General features: G+C 34.5%; 1 pseudogene; it reads right to left on the bottom strand.

The window, feature by feature from the left end:
- Nucleotides 1-1,226: 1,226 nt before the first annotated feature.
- Nucleotides 1,227-4,819, bottom strand: LOC126606191 (probable serine/threonine-protein kinase PBL15; annotated as a pseudogene).
- Between the last annotated feature and the right edge of the window lie 615 nt (nucleotides 4,820-5,434).

Here is a 5,434-nt window from a genome sequence, read left to right as displayed (position 1 = left end):
TCTTATCTTTTTTCATTAAGGTGATAGTTCAAATTTCAAAAACTCCACAGTCACACACAAACTAGACTTTCTTGAGTGCTCCGAAGTTCCCACTACTCTAAAGTTGTAGCCACTAAACGTTTGTTTAAAAATTAAAATTAAAATTTAACCTTTAAAACCAGAGCACCAGATACTCCGGTGCACCCAAGAATTTTCGCGCACACACATATAAATATAAGGAAAACTAATGAAAATTACTTGGAAAGTTTTTATTTTTAATCAAAAACCATGTTATAAGTTTTGTGTAATGATTAGTACAAGGCCCATATTAAAGTAATCCAACTAAAAATGACCTAACTATAATAAATTATGATTTTTCGATTTTACCCCTATCTTTTTTAGGTTGAGTTCCAGATTTTCGTCATTAATGGAGTTCATCGTTGAATTGCAGACCTTCTTTTTCTTTGAAACAAAAATATAGATCCTCATGCTACTTAATTTATATTTTGTATTATTTCGTTGAAACGTGATCGTCGTTATTATTCATAAAGTATTCGAGGTACTGTTTTTCAATTTTTCTTCATTAGTGGAGTTCATCGTTTGTTTCTCCAGAAAATAAATTTGAGATCTGCATGTTATTCAATAATAACAACGGGTCACTGTTTCGGAACTGTAAAAATAAACTGTTTATTGATTTTAAGTAATACTATTTCTGGAATCTAAGTCACTATTTCTGGATCCAAAAGAAATAGACACTGTTTCTTAAATGTAAGCTAAAAAAGAAATAGTGAAATTCATTGTATTTGGATTCAAAGCAAAATAAACATCCTGTTTCTTAAATATAATCAACCGATGCATGAAAGAAAATAAACAATCAAAGGTTAAAACATAGACTGTTTCTGGATTTAAGTCACTGTTTCTGGATTTTGGTTCCTTTCTTTCCAGATACAGTGTTTGTTTGTGCACAGAAAAAAAAAACACTGTATCTTTTTTTTTTTTTCCATAAACAGTGTTATGTTTTGGGTTCTCCAGAAACAGTTTTATGTTTTGGTTCTTTTTTTTTCCTATTTATAGACTCCTGACATGTACATACATCACCAGGACCGTAGGTCCTTATTGGATCTGATTGGAATAAAATACTAACACTATAAATTATTCGTGGTGCAGATAAGAGGATGAGGATGAGGACGATGACGAGGAAGAGGAGGATAAGGGCACGAACAAGGTAGACAATAGTTTTGGATGGTTTTTTAATTAAACTTTGAGCTCTTTTAGTTAAATAACATTTTAGGATGGTTTTTGGTTAAATATTTTTTGGTCTAAGCCCTTTTCATTAAAGCTCTCATAAATATATGGATAAAGTGCAACCCTATAAATCATCCCGATTCAATTTATATATTTATATAGGCAACTATACATATTCCTCGGATTTGAAATTTGTCTTTTTAACTTGCAATATTCCACACTTCCTATGGTACACTTGATATATAGCCCTGAGTCATCGAAATTGCCCAAGATTATTTATGATTTGCAGTTGCCGTTGGAGACGATTTCCTGATATTCCCAACTCTATGACCATCCATTCTAGCTTTAGCAAAAACACCATTTCTAGCAAATTTTGGTGATGCCGGCCAATGCCCATAAGCGACGGCAATGTCCTTCAAGTCTCGAAGGCTTTCAAGAGTCTCGATAATGGAAGGCATTCTAGGCCTGTCTTTGGGGTTCAATGAACCCGGTTCATGCTTATGCATTGTAATGCCAGATGGGCAATCTCCTTTGCTCCCTTAACAGAATACTGGCCGGCAAGTCTCGGGTCCATAATACAGCGCAACCTCCGACTACTATACATGTAAGGTTTTGCCCATTCAATCAGATTTTGCTCGCTCTTTGGTCTTGATTTATCCACTGCTCTTTTTCCTGTTAGCAATTCTAGCAGCACCACTCCAAAGCTGTAGATGTCACATTTTATTGTCAATTGCCCTGAAAATTGAACTTCTTCCAATGTCAATGCATTTGATTAAATCATCAACCAGTTTCATTAATTCGTAAAATTAATTAGTAACAATATCTTTCCCGATTTCTAAGGCTCCTGATATGTACACCTCAATGCACTAAAAATATAACCCCAAACAGACCATATATACTAGAAGAAGAAAAGTTGGGAAGTATATACATAACATTTTCAAGTTATACCTGTTGAGACATATTCAGGGGCTGCATATGTTTCTGATCCTTCGGGTCCCATCTATGCTAGTCCAAAATCTGACAGCTTTGCTGTGAAATCCTACCAAATACAGAGTAAAATGCAGCTTATATAATGCTTAAATTTCCTTGAATTAAAAGTAGGTTTGATTTTTGTCATTTTACTTTAGGAGCTGTATAAAAAAAAATATAAAAAATCATATTGCACTCCCTGTCACTTATTTTGCAGAATGTTTTATAATTAGTGCTATATGACACTTACAGAATCTAGCAAAACATTTGAACTTTTGAAATCCCGGTATATGACAGGTGTCTCAGCCCCATGCAAGAAAGCAAGGCCTTCGGCTGCTCCTATTGCAATCTTTAATCTTGTGGCCCAAGGCAATGATATTGAAAGCCCTGCAGTTATATAGCAGATATAATAATTACCGCATGCATGCATATGCAGATTGATAATTCTAAAACTAACTGTAAGTAGAAATAATTATGATAATGTGGTTGGAGAATGGAGATAATATTATGCAAACGCACTTTTGAATAAGTGATTCTCTAAGCTGCCTCGAGGCATAAACTCGTAAACAAGGAGTCTTTCCTCGTTCTTGCAACAGTAGCCAATTAATTTCACCAAATTATGGTGCCTGAGCTGCCCCAGAAATATCACTTCTGCCTGCAACAAATTAACGAGTTATGAATAAATTTGTCAAAACTAACCCTATCTAACGTAACTGGAAAAGTCCTCTTTCTTTTTTCAAATCAAATCATTTGACCCGAGCTGTGAATTTTGAAGATTCGTCCACATACAATTATTTATTTATTTATGCATGACGCTTTAGTCAAAACTCTTTAGAGTAAACTGTCGATTTGTTCCCTGAACTTTCAATTAACTTTCGATTTCCTCTCTGGACTTTTCTATTCAAAAATTAAGGAGTCAAACTAATTTTTTTAGCCGATTTGCCCCCTACCGTTAGTTTTTCATATATTCCATCCATATTTCTATTAAGTGAGACCATGTGCACAATATGTGAGGGTCAATTTTATTATGACATTATGAAAAGTATGTAATTATCTTGAGCATTTTTTATGAGTATTATGAACATGTTTCTTATATTAATGCACTGCTTTGGACACAATAACACCATGAGCATTTGTCAAATTATTAATTTGTTAGAGAAAATAAAAATGGTAGTACATGCTTCAAGAAAAAGACTAACTTAGCTACTTATGAAGACAATAACACCATATGTCATTTCTCATGCATATGAATGAGAGGGAAAAATAAAATTGAGGATAAGAATTAGCGGGAAAAAATAGAGGGAAAGTTTTGTTTTTTTTTTATTTTCAGTTTTTTAATCATTTTTAAGAGTGAAATGACTTAACTACCCTCACATGTTGTGCATATGGTCTCACTTAATAGAAAGATGGATGGAATATATGAAAAACTAATGGTAGGGGGCAAATCGGCTAAAAAAAAAATAGTTTGAGTCCTTAATTTTCCAATAGAAAAGTTCAGGGGGGAAATCGAAAGCTAAGTGAAAGTTCAGGGGGTAAATCGACAGTTTACTCAAACTCTTTATGTACAAAGATCTCAACAGGTTCCTCTTCGGATCTTTTGGTGAGGATCTTGTAGATCAGTGAAGCGTGTTCGTTCATCGTATATCGTACGATCAATTTTTGACATTTTGTCAAGTATTGTTTGTATTTAATTTTAAATAAAAATATTTAAAATAATTTATGATCGCACGATATACGATGAACGGATACGATTCACGGATCTATAGGATCCTCACAAAGAGAATCCGAAGAGGATCCGGATTCACAAAGATCTGGCCTTGTTCGAAAAAAAATTATTTGTACTATTAAAAATGATAACCATTATCGTTATTAATCGAATTAACCCCATCTTTATACATTAAATTAACCTCGACTTTTTCTACTTAGTGCTTTATAATACCTAGTAATACCATCTTCCTTCGTATTTTGGAGGTGATTTTTACACATATTTTTTTCATTTTTCAACCTCTCTTTATTTTTAGTTATCGAATTAAATATATTAAACGAAAACAACATACATAATTAAATAAGATGTGTGAGAGACTAAAACGAGTGAATGTTTATCATTTCCTAACCTATAAGTAAAATAAGAAAATCCTTACTAGCCATTCGCGGTGTCCTTGTAGGCCTTCAATGTCGAGGAGCTTAATGGCAACGGCCTGAGCTTTCAAACCCTGCCTCAGATTCTCATCAATGTAACCCTTATGAACAGTTCCAAACCCGCCTTCTCCAAGTAAAAAATTGACCGAAAAATTCTGAGTCACAGCACGCAGCTCACTCAGTTGAAAATCATACAAATCCGACCCGAAAGACTCTGCAAGATCCTCGTTGATACGCATGGACGAAGAGCGGCTGAGATCGGAGAAAGACAACCGCCGGAAGGATGGCAGTTAAGCAACGTCCTTGGAGAAATCAGACCTTGATGGCCTGCACCTGCTGAAGTTGCCAAAGATTGTTTGGTTTTCAGATGAACAGCAGTTTGCTGTCAATGGTATCCAAGGCTTTGAGTGCTGCTGCTGCTGCTGCCGCCTCATCATTATTGGAGGAGAAGAGAAAAGCTAGTGGAAAGAGATATGCATTTGTTGCAAAGAATACCACATGAACCATGGTTTCTTATTCTAAAACTGAGCAAATTAAAGAGGGAAAGTTGTGTACGTCCTTACTTCAACTGCTCTAACCACTCTGCTAAATGGGGGAAGTGTATTTCGTTTGCAATCTGTTAAAATTTTTGTTGTGATTTGTCTTTAACGCAACGTCTTCATGCAGAAGGTTAAGAAATTCTGCAATTGAGTAAATCTTAATCTTTTTTTTCTTTATGGACGCACACAACATGACCAAATTTTGTAACAAGCTCATCAACCCCACTTATATATGTGAGACCCACTTTGCTTATAAGGTTGATAAAAATTTGGTGGAACTACTCTATTGGCATGAGCAATTTATGATAAGGTACATATTATATAATTGAGCCAAGTCGAGTACAAGATGCTCAAGCTCGGCTCAGTTGAAATTGTTCTTGCTCAAGTGCAGCTCAAGCTTAAAAAAGCTCGTAAATGCATGCTCAAGCTCAACTCGAATGATATTTTCAAGCTTGAGCTCGACTCATTTGTAAACTAAACTTGAGCTTTTGTTTGGCTCGATTTATTGAGAATTAATATAAAAAAAATAAAAATTATAAAAAGTTGGTAGTAATATTGAATAC

The sequence above is a fragment of the Malus sylvestris genome, chromosome 16, assembly GCF_916048215.2.
Source record: "Malus sylvestris chromosome 16, drMalSylv7.2, whole genome shotgun sequence".
Classification (NCBI taxonomy): domain Eukaryota; kingdom Viridiplantae; phylum Streptophyta; class Magnoliopsida; order Rosales; family Rosaceae; genus Malus; species Malus sylvestris.
This window is presented reverse-complemented; position numbering and strand designations above follow the sequence as displayed.